The sequence below is a fragment of the Eleutherodactylus coqui genome, chromosome 7, assembly GCF_035609145.1.
Source record: "Eleutherodactylus coqui strain aEleCoq1 chromosome 7, aEleCoq1.hap1, whole genome shotgun sequence".
NCBI classification, from domain to species: domain Eukaryota; kingdom Metazoa; phylum Chordata; class Amphibia; order Anura; family Eleutherodactylidae; genus Eleutherodactylus; species Eleutherodactylus coqui.
Window position 1 is genome coordinate 44249535 of NC_089843.1, and position 15165 is coordinate 44264699.

Below are 15165 nucleotides of genomic sequence, written 5' to 3' on the forward strand. Positions count from 1 at the left end.
CTAGGGGTCAATATGATTGTTTTTACCTGAGAAAATTGGTGACTTAGTACCTGTGGGTCATCAACAGATAGCGGGTCATCAACAGAAGCACCGCCACCAATAGCGCATTCTGTTGATGACCCGCTATCTCGCTTCTCACGAGACTTTCTGCTTCCGCGCATACGCAGCTATCCGCCCTCACTACTGTGATGGTATTATCTTTAATCTTGCGGGTGTTGATCCTCTCGCGCGTGCGCATTGCACCGCAATGGACGCGTGTTACACGTGCAGATAAGACAATTATGATTCATCAGCTGTTTTGTGTTTGATTTTTAAATGTTTGCTATATATTGGAGGTGTGTTTTGTGGGTCAGATATGCTTGAAAAAGATCTGATATAGATCAAAATGTTGCATCTGCCAATACAATGGAGGCATAAAGTTTATTGTTTTACTTGCATCATATGCTGCTGCTGTCTCTAGTCTCTTCTGATGGTGTTTAATACTCCGTTGGGACATTTAAAATGTCTAGTCTTGGCATTCAGGTTATGCAATGCGCCAGCTATCTTCCAGGGATTTATGAATACCATTTTCCATGACATTCTGGGCACATTCATGATTGGTATATTTGGATGACATTCTAGTTTTCTCTCCTGATTGAGAGAGCCATGTTAAGCATTTATGGACAGTTCTTTCCCGCCTTCGAACCCACCATTTGTATGCAAAGCTGGAGAAATGCCTTTTCTGGGTACAGGAGATTGCTTGAATGCTCGTCAGGTAAGGTGAGCATTATGTTTTTCATGCTTCAATTTTGTGGTCATATATGTGCCTGGGTCCAAGAATGTCAAAGCTGATGCTTTGTCCCTCAGGTTTTGTGGTACCTGAGGTTAAGAAGCCTCAACCGGAGTGTTATGGGCTCTGGTGTGGTGGTTTCTGCCCTTACGTCCAACACGTCTGCTTTACTCTGAGCGGCTCAGCAGTCCGCTCTTGAAGGCCTCCCTGAGGGGAGGTTAATTGTTCCCAGGGCCTTGTGGCTTCTCATTTTGGAGGAAGTTCATTGTCGGTCTTAGCAGATCATCCAGGAATCCAAGGCACCCTGGAGTTGTGTGGCCGTCTATATTGGTGGCCACAAATGTCTCGAGACGTCAGGGAATTTGTGAAGTCCTGCTCTATTTGTGCTCGGGGGAAGAGTGTACGGAGACCTCCTGAGGGTCCGCTTCTTCCTCTTCCCGTTCCAGAGAGACCATGGACCCATCGGTCGACGGATTTTATTACCGACTTGTCCGAGTCCCAGGGGTGCTCGGTCATCTTGGTGGTCGTCGACAGATTTTCCAAGATGGCGCTTTTTACTGCCCTTAAGAAGCTTTCGTCCGCTCTTGAGCTAGCCATCATATTTATCAAAGAGATTGTATGCCTGCATGGGGTTCCCAAGGATATTGTTTCTGACCGGGGAGTCCAATTTGTTGTCCAGTTTTGGAGGGCTTTTTGTAAGGGTATCGGTAATGGGTTGTCGTTTTTCTCTGCCTTCCATCCAGAGTCTAATGGACAGACAGAACGTATGAACCATGAACTGGTTCAGTACCTCAGAATGAACATGAGAGATTGTCAGAGTCTCTAGGTCAATTATTTAGCGTTGGCCGAATTTGTCAGCAATAACCATACACGTTCGGTGTCTGGCATTTCTCCCTTCTTCTGTAATTTTGGTGTTAATCTCAGTTTCGCCGTGTCTTTCTCTTCTTCTCCCAATAATCCTTCTGCAGACACTTGGGTCCAGAACCTGCGGGAGGTGTGGGAGAAGGTGCGTGGCAATTTGGAGCAGTCCAGGGGTGTGGTGCTAAGGAGGAGTAGAGACATCTGTACTATTTCTGAACCATTTTCTGTCGGCCAGTTGGTATACTTGTCGTCCAAGAATTTGAAATTAAAAGTGCCTTCCTTGAAGCAGGTCCCCCGATTTGTGGGCCCTTTCCCAGTCACCAGAGTCATCAATCCTACGGCGTATGAGTTAGCCCTGCAGGACACGTGGAGAATTAATAGGGTTTCCACAAGGCGCTCCTTAAGAGGTATGTCCCTCCAGTGGTGCCCAGTGATGATGTACGCATAGACCAGACGTGAGAGTAGTAGTCTGGCCAAGTGTGACCCCTGTGGTGGGTTTTAAATTTAGTCTAGTTGGTGTTTATTGGTCCCGGGAGTTATATTTATTTTTATTGTCTGATTTTTCAGGTTAATGGACTGACTCATAAAATCTTTTATATGGGAAAGTTCCCATTTTCAAATTTAAAATCTCCACTCTCCAGACCGAGGCAAGAAGCTGGGGCTCCTCTTCTGAATTTATTCCTATATTACATAGTTAGCCAATTGTTCCACCTAAAATGCTGGCTGTGAGATGACCCACTCCCCTATTCAGAGTCACACTTGGCTCACTTCCCAAAAATTCCCCAGTTTGTGGCCTCGGTTGGAATCTTGTTTTCCTTTTAAAAAAATTTGAGAGAGACTAGACACAGATAAAATGGGAATTAAAAATGGATGTTACTAATCACAGAAGATGCCACCTGTGATGACTGGAGGTTACTGCACTGTAATCACCATCACAGTGCATAAATGTTATCTGACTAGTATATGATCACTGCATTATTTAAAGGTTTACTAGAGCTGAACCACTGTATCTGAGCCTGCTGCATTATAAATAAGCTGTTTTTAATATATATTTTTTTCTGGTGGTGGGGCGTGATTCTGACTTTCCTGTAGGGCACCATGAACTATATGTATATCTCTGAAATCACTTCCATGTTGCCATCACTTCTCTATAATATATTTCTAAACATGATCAACTACACCCAGAAAGGATCGTGAATCCACTCATCACCATGAAGTACATAGATGAAACTAAACAGCATTGGTGCAGAAAGGAAGATGCTGTATCTGCTGACCAGTAAACCAGAAACATAGATAATAATTGAAGATCTCCAGCACTTGGTAGAAATTAAAATCAGTCATAAAGAAGCAATGAGTAAGAATTCCGTTTTAGATTTGAATTACATAAGAGCTTCTGCAAGATATGCATCTGTGTTTTTAACATTTTGTAATAAATTTGGATTGATTATAACTAGAGATGAGCGAGCACCAAAATGCTCGGGTGCTCGTTACTCAGGACGAACTTTTCGCGATGCTCGAGGGTTCGTTTCGAGTAACGAACCCCATTGAAGTCAATGGGCGACCCGAGAATTTTTGTATTTCGCCGATGCTCGCTAAGGTTTCCTTGTGTGAAAATCTGGGCAATTCAAGAAAGTGATGGGAACGACACAGCAACGGATAGGGTAGGCGAGGGGCTACATGTTGGGCTGCATCTCAAGTTCACAGGTCCCACTATTAAGCCACAATAGCGGCAAGAGTGGGCCCCCCCCCTCCCAACAACTTTTACTTCTGAAAAGCCCTCATTAGCAATGGATACCTTAGCTAAGCACCACACTACCTCCAACAAAGCACAATCACTGCCTGCATGACACTCCACTGCCACTTCTCCTGGGTTACATGCTGCCATACCGCCCACCCCCCCTCCCCCCCACAGCGCACACCAAAGTGTCCCTGCGCAGCCTTCAGCTGCCCTCATGCCACGCCACCCTCATGTCTATTTAGAAGTGCGTCTGCCATGAGGAGGAACCGCAGGCACACACTGCAGAGGGTTGGCACGGCTAGGCAGCGACCCTCTTTAAAAGGGGCGGGGCGATAGCCCACAATGCTGTACAGAAGCAATGAGAAATAGAATCATGTGCCACCGCCATCAGGAGCTGCACACGTGGGCATAGCAATGGGGAACCTATGTGCCACACACTATTCATTCTGTCAAGGTGTCTCTGCATGCCCCAGTCAGACCGGGCTTTTTAATTCATAGACACAGGCAGGTACAACTCCCTATTGTGAAGTCCCTGTCGACCGACAGCATGGGTGGCTCCCTGGAACCCACCGGCGATACACAAAAATATCCCATTGCATTGCCCAACACAGCTGAGGTAGTAATGTCGTGCTTAATGCAGGTGGGCTTCGGCCCACACTGCATGCCCCAGTCAGACTGGGGTTCTTTACAAGTGGAAACAGATGCATTTATAATTCCCTGTGGACCCACAGCATGGGTGGGTGCCAGGAAGCCACCGGCGGTACATAGAAATATCCAATTGCATTGCCCAACACAGCTGAGGTAGTAATGTCGTGCTTAATGCAGGTGGGCTTCAGCCCACACTGCATGCCCCAGTCAGACTGGGGTTCTTTACAAGTGGACACATGTAGGTTAAACTCCGTGTGCACCTACAGCATGGGTGGCTCCCTGGAACCCACCGGCGATACACAAAAATATCCCATTGCATTGCCCAACACAGCTGAGGTAGTAATGTCGTGCTTAATGCAGGTGGGCTTCGGCCCACACTGCATGCCCCAGTCAGACTGGGGTTCTTTACAAGTGGAAACAGATGCATTTATAATTCCCTGTGGACCCACAGCATGGGTGGGTGCCAGGAAGCCACCGGCGGTACATAGAAATATCCCATTGCATTGCCCAACACAGCTGAGGTAGTAATGTCGTGCTTAATGCAGTTGGGCTTCGGCCCACACTGCATGCCCCAGTCAGACTGGGGTTCTTTACAAGTGGACACATGTAGGTTAAACTCCGTGTGCACCTACAGCATGGGTGGCTCCCTGGAACCCACCGGCGATACACAAAAATATATCCCATTGCATTGCCCAACACAGCTGAGGTAGTAATGTCGTGCTTAATGCAGGTGGGCTTCGGCCCACACTGCATGCCCCAGTCAGACTGGGGTTCTTTACAAGTGGAAACAGATGCATTTATAATTCCCTGTGGACCCACAGCATGGGTGGGTGCCAGGAAGCCACCGGCGGTACATAGAAATATCCCATTGCATTGCCCAACACAGCTGAGGTAGTAATGTCGTGCTTAATGCAGGTGGGCTCCGGCCAACACTGCATGCCCCAGTCAGACTGGTAATATGCACCTTAACAGTAACCGTGTTGGTGGTAATGTGGTGGTGACTGCGGACCTAGTAGCGCGGTTTTATTTTGTTGGTTTTCGGAATGTGGCCAGGATTAAGTGGGCCGTGGCGGGGGATGTTTTTGAGGCACTACGTGTCCTCTCCACGTGTCCGTGGTTATATGCACCTTAACAGTAACAGCGTTGGTGGGAAATGGCCTCGCCGCCATCATGTCTTTGGGAAGCCTCTGTTTCCACACCCCAGAGACATACCATTAGCAGCGGTATAGGCAGAGCCCAGAATTAGTAACATTTCAGCCGTAGCATTAGCGACAGGCCCCACTAACATATCACTAGCAGCATTATAGGGGGAGCACAGTCTTAGTTCCATTTCAGTAATAGTAGCAGCCTACACAGGCCCCAGTAACAATTCCGAAGCAGCAGTATAGTGGGAGCGCAGTCTTCGTTCCATTTCAGTAATAGTAGCTGCCTACACAGGCCCCAGGAACAATTCCGAAGCAGCAGTATAGTGGGAGCGCAGTCTTCGTTCCATTTCAGTAATAGTAGCAGCCTACACAGGCCCCAGGAACAATTCCGAAGCAGCAGTATAGTGGGAGCGCAGTCTTAGTTCCATTTCAGTAGCTGCAGTATAGCAAAGGCCCAAGTTACATTTATGTAGCTAAAGTGTAGGCCAACCCCACACACACTTCTGTACCATGAGTGCAGGCGAAGAACATACAAATTGCTATGATTACACTGTAGGTGAGGGCCCCAAAACATTGGTGTACCAACAGTACTAATGTACCTCAGTAAAAATTGGCCATGCCCAACCAAGATGGCAGGTGAAACCCATTAATCGCTTTGGTTAATGTGGCTTAAGTGGTAACTAGACCTGGAGGCAGCCCAGTTTAACGAAAAATTGGTTAAAGTTAAAGTTCCAACACTTTTAAGAGCATTGAAACGTATAAAAATTTTTTAGAAAAATTATATGAGTGAGCCTTGTGGCCCTAAGAAAAATTGCCCGTTCAGCGTGATTACGTGAGGTTTCAGGAGGAGGAGCAGGAGGAGGAGGAGGAATATTAGACACAGATTGATGAAGCAGAAATGTCCCCGTTTTGGATGGTGAGAGAGAACGTAGCTTCCATCCGTGGGTGCAGCCTACGTATTGCTTACGTATCGCTGCTGTCCGCTGGTGGAGAAGAGAAGTCTGGGGAAATCCAGGCTTTGTTCATCTTGATGAGTGTTAGCCTGTCGGCACTGTCGTTTGACAGGCGGGTACTCTTATCTGTGATGATTCCCCCAGCCACACTAAACACCCTTTCCGACAAGACGCTAGCCGCAGGACAAGCAAGCACCTCCAGGGCATACAGCGCTAGTTCAGGCCATGTGTCCAGCTTCGACACCCAGTAGTTGTAGGTGGCAGAGGCGTCACGGAGGACGGTCGTGCGATCGGCTACGTACTCCCTCACCATTCTTTTACAGTGCTCCCGCCGACTCAGCCTTGACTGGGGAGCGGTGACACAGTCTTGCTGGGGAGCCATAAAGCTGTCCAGGCCCTTAAAGACTGTTGCACTGCCTGGGCTGTACATGCTGCTCGATCTACGCACCTCCCCGGCTACCTGGCCCTCGAAACTGCGCCTTCTGCCACTAGCGCTGTCGGATGGGAATTTTACCATCAGCTTGTCCGCCAGGGTCCTGTGGTATAGCAACACTCTCGAACCCCTTTCCTCTTCGGGAATGAGAGTGGGAAGGTTCTCCTTATAGCGTGGGTCGAGCAGTGTGTACACCCAGTAATCCGTAGAGGCCCGAATGCGTGTAACGCGAGGGTCACGAGAAAGGCATCCTAACATGAAGTCAGCCATGTGTGCCAGGGTACCTGTACGCAACACATGGCTGTCCGCACTAGGAAGATCACTTTCAGGATCCTCCTCCTCCTCCTCCTCCTCCTCAGGCCATACACGCTGAAATGATGACAGGCAAGCAGCATGGGTACCGTCAGCAGTGGGCCAAGCTGTCTCTTCCCCCTCCTCCTCATCCTCCTCATGCTCCTCCTCCTCCTCCTGAACGCGCTGAGATATAGACAGGAGGGTGCTCTGACTATCCAGCGACATACTGTCTTCCCCCGGCTCTGTTTCCGAGTGCAAAGCGGCTGCCTTTATGGTTTGCAGGGAACTTCTCAAGATGCCTAGCAGAGGAATGGTGACGCTAATGATTGCAGCATCGCCGCTCACCACCTGGGTAGACTGCTCAAAGTTTCGAAGGACCTGGCAGATGTCTGCCAACCAGGCCCACTCTTCTGAAAAGAATTGAGGAGGCTGACTCCCACTGCGCCGCCCATGTTGGAGTTGGTATTCCACTATAGCTCTACGCTGCTCATAGAGACTAGCCAAAATGTGGAGCGTAGAGTTCCACCGTGTGGGCACGTCGCACAGCAGTCGGTGCACTGGCAGATTAAACCGATGTTGCAGTGTGCGCAGGGTGGCAGCGTCCGTGTGGGACTTGCGGAAATGTGCGCAGAGCCGGCGCACCTTTACGAGCAGGTCTGACAAGCGTGGGTAGCTTTTCAGAAAGCGCTGAACCACCAAATTAAAGACGTGGGCCAGGCATGGCACGTGCGTGAGGCTGCCGAGCTGCAGAGCCGCCACCAGGTTACGGCCGTTGTCACACACGACCATGCCCGGTTGGAGGCTCAGCGGCGCAATCCAACGGTCGGTCTGCTCTGTCAGACCCTGCAGCAGTTCGTGGGCCATGTGCCTCCTATCTCCTAAGCTGAGTAGTTTCAGCACGGCCTGCTGACGCTTGCCCACCGCTGTGCTGCCACGCCGCGCGACACCGACTGCTGGCGACGTCCTGCTGCTGCTGACACATCTAGATTGCGAGACAGAGGTTGAGGAGGAGGAGGGTGCTTTAGTGGAAGAAGCATACACCGCCGCAGATACCAGCACCGAGCTGGGGCCCGCAATTCTGGGGGTGGGTAGGACGTGAGCGGTCCCAGGCTCTGACTTTGTCCCAGCCTCCACTAAATTCACCCAATGTGCCGTCAGGGAGATGTAGTGGCCCTGCCCGCCTGTGCTTGTCCACGTGTCCGTAGTTAAGTGGACCTTGCCACTAACCGCATTGGTGAGGGCACGTACAATGTTGCGGGAGACGTGGTCGTGCAGGGCTGGGACGGCACATCGGGAAAAGTAGTGGCGACTGGGAACTGAGTAGCGCGGGGCCGCCGCCGCCATCATAGCTTTGAAAGCCTCCGTTTCCACAACCCTATACGGCAGCATCTCAAGGCTGATAAATTTGGCTATGTGGACGGTTAACGATTGAGCGTGCGGGTGCGTGGCGGCGTACTTGCGCTTGCGCTCCAACACTTGCCCTAGCGACGGCTGGACTGTGCGGTGCGAGACATTGGTGGATGGGGCCGAGGACAGCGGAGGTGAGGGTGTGGGTGCAGGCCATGAGACGGTAGTGCCTGTGTCCTGAGAGGGGGGTTGGATCTCAGTGGCAGGTTGGGGCACAGGGGGAGAGGCAGCGGTGCAAACCGGAGGTGGTGAACGGCCTTCGTCCCACCTTGTGGGGTGCTTGGCCATCATATGTCTGCGCATGCTGGTGGTGGTGAGGCTGTTGGTGGTGGCTCCCCGGCTGATCTTGGCGCGACAAAGGTTGCACACCACTGTTCGTCGGTCGTCAGGCGTCTCGGTGAAAAACGGCCAGACCTTAGAGCACCTCGGCCTCTGCAGGGTGGCATGGCGCGAAGGTGTGCTTTGGGAAACAGTTGGTGGATTATTTGGTCTGGCCCTGCCTCTACCCCTGGACACCGCACTGCCTCTTGCAACCTGCCCTGCTGCTGCCCGTGCCTCCCCCTCTGAAGACCTGTCCTGTGTAGGCGTTGCACACCAGGTGGGGTCAGTCACCTCATCGTCCTGCTGCTCTTCCTCCGAATCCTCTGTGCGCTCCTCCCTCGGACTTACTGCCCTTACTACTACCTCACTGCAAGACAACTGTGTCTCATCGTCATCGTCCTCCTCACCCACTGAAAGGTCTTGAGACAGTTGCCGGAAGTCCCCAGCCTCATCCCCCGGACCCCGGGAACTTTCCAATGGTTCTGCATCAGTGACGATAAACTCATCTGGTGGGAGAGGAACCACTGCTGCCCAATCTGAGCAGGGGCCCGAGAACAGTTCCTGGGAGTCTTCCCGCTCCTGAGCATGTGTCATTGTAGTGGAGTGAGGAGGCTGGGAGGAAGGAGGAGCAGCAGACAGAGGATTCGGATTTGCAGCACTGGATGGTGCAAAACTCTGGGTGGATGATAGCTTGCTCGAAGCACTTTCTGCCATCCACGACAGGACCTGCTCACACTGCTCATTTTCTAATAAAGGTCTCCCGCGTGGACCCATTAATTGGGCGATGAATGTGGGGACGCCAGAAACGTGCCTCTCTCCTAATCGCGCAGCAGTCGGCTGCGACACACCTGGATCAGGAGCTCGGCCTGTGCCCACACCCTCACTTGGGCCTACGCGTCCTCGGCCGCGTCCACGTCCTCTCGGCCTACCCCTACCCCTCAGCATGCTGTATTACCAGTGATTTCCAAGCCAGGAAAGAAATTGGCGCAAGCCTGCAGCCAAAATAGAATTTTTTCCCTAGTTTTTCAAAGGACAAGCCACACTGCGTGTATTCAATGAATACTACTAAGTTTAATAACTGTGTTGTGGCCCTGCAAATGTGTCACAGCACTGCAGTGATGCAAAGTTATTGGCTCCAGCAGATCAGGGATTTCCCATGCAGGAAAAAAATTGGCGCAAGCCTGCAGTAAAACGTAGCTGGGTGCGTCTGATTTTTTTTAATGTTCTGCACGCAGCACACACGTACCCAGAGCCCTGAGGACTGTCAGAGGCAGGCGAAATAGAAGTTTTTCCCTTGTTTTTCAAAGGACAAGCCACACTGCGTCTATTCAATGAATACTACTAAGTTTAATAACTGTGTTGTGGGCCTGCAAATGTGTCACAGAACTGCAGTGATGCAAAGTTATTGGCTCCAGCAGATCAGGGATTTCCCATGCCGGAAAAAAATTGGCGCAAGCCTGCAGCCAAAATAGAATTTTTTCCCTTGTTTTTCAAAGGACAAGCCACACTGCGTGTATTCAATGAATACTACTAAGTTTAATAACTGTGTTGTGGCCCTGCAAATGTGTCACAGCACTGCAGTGATGCACAGTTATTGGCTCCAGCAGATCAGGGATTTCCCATGCAGGAAAAAAATTGGCGCAAGCCTGCAGTAAAATGTAGCTGGCTGCGTCTGATTTTTTTTAACGTTCTGCACGCAGCACACACGTACCCAGAGCCCTGAGTACTGTCAGAGGCAGGCGAAATAGAATTTTTTCCCTTGTTTTTCAAAGGACAAGCCACACTGCGTGTATTCAATGAATACTACTAAGTTTAATAACTGTGTTGTGGCCCTGCAAATGTGTCAGAGAACTGCAGTGATGCAAAGTTATTCGCTCCAGCAGATCAGGGATTTCCCATGCAGGAAAGAAATTGGCGCAGGCCTGCAGCCAAAATAGAATTTTTTCCCTTGTTTTTCCAAGGACAAGCCACACTGCGTGTATTCAATGAATACTACTAAGTTTAATAACTGTGTTGTGGCCCTGCAAATGTGTCAGAGAACTGCAGTGATGCAAAGTTATTGGCTCCAGCAGATCAGGGATTTCCCATGCAGGAAAAAAATTGGCGCAAGCCTGCAGTAAAACGTAGCTGGCTGCGTCTGATTTTTTTTACGTTCTGCACGCAGCACACACGTACCCAGAGCCCTGAGGACTGTCAGAGGCAGGCGAAATAGAATTTTTTCTCTTGTTTTTCAAAGGAAAAGCCACACTGCGTCTATTCAATGAATAATGTATGTCTTCTGGCCCTGCCTACACAATTCTATCCCTGTAGTACTAATGCCGGGTGCAATGGTCTGCACAGCCGGTTTTGAGAAAAAAAAAAAAAATGCAACACTGCTAACAGCAGCCTGGACAGTACTGCACACGGATAGATGTGGCCCTAGACAGGACCGTTGGGGTTCTTGAAGCCTACACTCACTGCTAACACTCTCCCTGCCTAACCACCACTTCTGTCCCTATTGCAGGGCGCAATGCTCTGCAGATCCAATTTTGAAAAAAAAATATATATATATACAGTGCTAACACAGTACTGCACACTTTAAGATGTGGCCCTGAGAAGGACCGTTGGGGTTCTTGAAGCCTACACTCACTCCTAACGCTCTCCCTACAGCAGCTCCAGCACGATACCACTGTCCCTCAGCTAACTCACAAGGCATGTGTGGCGAGCCGCGGGAGGGGCCGATTTCCCCAGCCACTCACAGCAGGGGGGTGGTATAGGGCTTGAACGTCACAGGGGGAAGTTGTAATGCCTTCCCTGTCTTTCAATTGGCCAGAAAAGCGCGCTAACGTCTCAGAGAGGAAACTGAAAGTAACCGGAACACCGCGTGGTACTCGTTACGAGTAACGAGCATCCCAAACACCCTAATATTCGCACGAATATCAAGCTCGGACGAGTACGTTCGCTCATCTCTAATTATAACTTCTACCTGGTACTAGAGAACTTCTATTGTTGTTTGTGCTTCTAATCATGTTCTTGTGAAAATCGTCAGTTTCAGTATTATTTATAAAGAGAAGTTATAGCCGAGAGACAGGGAGTTTATTACAGAAATATATAGGGTGAGATTCTACACCTTTTGGTATGAGTGTTCCATATTGTTAGCGAACACTATAGGGCGAATCTCAGGGCCTTCTCCCTTTCTGCACATATTTTTTTCTATTTTTTATCCCTCCTCCTTGAAATCTAATAATTTATTAAAAGTTATGGTTTAGGGTGAGTACCCACTAGCATTTTTTTTTCCGCTGCAAATTTGCTGCATTTTTTTTTCCAGATGCCTATGGGGCTTCCTAATGTTAAAACCGCAACGAGACGCAACGGAACTTTGCGTTTTTAACATTAGAAAGTCCCATTGACAATTGGAAAAAAAAACACAGCGAATTTGCAATGGAAAAAGAAAAAAAAGGTAGTGGGTAGTCACCCTTATCTTGATAACACAGCAGTGACTTCTGTGTTCCATTAATGTTGTTTGACTAATTACACTAGTCAACAAATCAAAAAAAAAATTGTCCCTGTTTTGGAAACAGGCTTATTTAACTAATTTTGGTTGCTGGATTTAGTGGAAGAATCAGATTATATCTATCACATCACATTTTGAGATACATAGCACTATTACATAGACAATAATACAGTATTGACAAATATTGTCTGGTTTTTAATACAAAAAAAAAAACACTCAGTAATGTTTTTCTGGTAATGTATTTGTGAATGAAACTCAAAAGATACCGATATGCTGAGGTAAGAATGAAGAGAAGTGCTTCATGCAGATTACATCAAACACTAAATAGCAGTACAGATAGGCTCATGTCGGTAACCTTCCTACTCAACTGCATTGTTCTGCCATCTAGTGACCATTTCTAGAACTTCATCCACAGTGTATTACATTCAAATAAAGAGTTTAGCTTAGTCACTGATTTAATTTTAGAACAAATAATTCCCCATAAAATAAGCACAAACACAAAAAACGTTTTTTAAGAAATCTAAATTACATAAAAACCTTACATGATGCATCATTTATAAAGGTAAATTTGCATTCTGCACCCAAAAATCCATAAGAATTGATATATTGCACACCAGATGCAAAAATGTTGTTGAGCAGTGCTATCCTCGTTCTAAAGGGTTCTGCTTTCCTGAATTCTGTAACATATAACCCTGTACAATACATCCCATTTGGGTTGAAGTTTCTGTTGTAGTAACTTTATAGATATCTAAATTGAAAACAGTAGTGGTGAAAATAGAAGGAAAGTGGAGCTACTCCAATGAAGATCTAGTGATGAGGAGACGGAGGGTTATTTTCTCCCAAATGAGTTGCTTGGTATGTGGTAGGAAAAATTAGAAAGCTGTGCATCATATTTCAGGCATTGCCAGGCCAGTAACAATACAACCTAACAGATTGACTGGGGGAAATGTAAAAAGAGAAAGTCCAAAATGGCTGGTAGGATGGCACGACCCTTTTTAGAAAACTGTGCACTTACTCAATTTAAAAGAAAGTGGTTTTTTATTTGATAAAAACCAGCTAAGAAACACAAAGCGTTTTGAGGCAAAGTGGAAGAGATACACTTTGCCTCAAAACCCTTTGCGTTTTTTATTTTTTATCAAATAAAAAAAATGTCCTTCTTTTAAATTCGAATAAGTGCACATTTTCCCAAAAAGTGTCGCACCATCCTACCAGCCATTTTGGACTTTTCCTTTATAGATATCTAACAATATTGTGTCTGTCCATCTGATGATGTTATTTGGATAAACAATGTCGCAATATATTGATAAATGTAGGAGATTTCTGCTACTTGAACTATTTACCTAGACAGTGAGGGTGATCAATGAGTGGAACAGGTTGCCACGGGAGGTGATGAGTTCTCCTTCAATGGAAGTGTTCAAGCAGAGGCTGGACAAATATCTGTCTGGGATGATTTAGTGATTCTGCACTGAGCAGAGGGTTGGACCTGATGACCCTGGAGGTCACTTCCAACACTACCGGTCTAAGATTCTATGACATACAATGCAAATTACTTTAAAGATCGTTATATGGATTAAATGTTAGTCATTTACCTTGATGGTAAGAAATATCCAGGTATTGTATTTTTTCTCTCCTCTCTTTCTACTATTAGAATAAGACATCAATGTATAATTTGTGAGTCCTCAGTTATTAGGTCCCATTGATTAGCAGAATGAAGAAGCTATAGCCGTTCTTACTTGTAGATAGATTTGATTTGAAGCATTTCAATGATTTCATCAATATTCTACTTAGCATTTCTTTAAAAGGGGTTTAGATTTCAATACCTATTCAGTAACACAAGCAATTAAGTGATATTCTAGATATGTTTTGTTTTTTACATTTTATTTCTACTTAGAATTCTCAGTTTTTCATTTCACCTGTTAGATTTTGTTTAAAATGTTCAATAAAAGGAAAATGAAGGGAAAATCCATCACTAATGAACATTTTCTCCTATTATATTCCTCATATACTTACATTCATTGCAAAATAAAATAGAGGTCTTGCAATGCGGCAACTTAAAAACTAGTTTTCTTCATGAAATGTACTGTTGTTATACAAGAGTGGTAAAACATGAGAAAAAATATATACATATTTGGTATCCACTAGAGATGAGCAAGCATGCAGTGCATCGCTCTTCTCGAGTAACTGCATTCTCGTCCGAGCAGGCTCGGGGGGGGCAGCGGTTGTGAGCGGGGGGAAGCGGGGGGGGGGGGAGATCTCTCACTCTCCCCCCTCCCCCCCCCCCCGAGCCTGCTCGGATGAGAATGCAGTTACGCGAGAAGAGCGATGCTCACTCGAGTAACTGCCTTATCCGAGTGTGCTTGGTCATCTCTAGTCTTCACATAATTGTGTTGCCAGATAAAATAAATGCTTGCAACTTTCTCTGTTTGCTTCACAGTATATATTGTAAAGCTGTCTCTTCTCCCTGCACTGCTCTCAGTGGTATTCAGCAGGCGGGGATTTAAAATCCCCGCCTGCTGAATTGGCTACCACTGATTGGCTGAGCACTGTGACCAATCAGAGGCAGCTCTCAGCTATTGAATGACAAACTACTGAAAGCAGTGCAGGAAGAAGAGCTGGCTGGACTCGGCTGAGCACCGACAGCTGAAGAAAGGGGAGTATTCTTTTTTTTATTTTATTCACCGTTTCTTCTTGTTTTTCAGGGAAGGGCTTGTATTTAAAGCCCTTCCCTGAAAAACAATTACCGGGTGCCGGCAGCAGGATCCTTTACCGCAGCTGTCATCTGTGACAGCTGGGGTAGGGAATTCTTTATTCCCCGCAGGGATGAAGAATTCCTTTGCTGCATCTGTCACAGGTGTGGCAGGTGCAACAGGGAATTCTTTTTCCTCGTGGGAATGAAGGAAACATCTGCCTCATGCGGCAGATGTGTTCTTCATCCCTGCGGGAACATGGCAGCGATGGAAAGGTAAGTTTTAAAAAAAAAATTTTACACTAAAATTATTGTTTTTCAGGGAATGGCTTATGTTTAAAGTCCTTCCCTGAAAACCAATGACTAGGTGCAGGTGGCAGGATCCTCTACCGCAGCTGTCATGTGTGACAGCTGCTG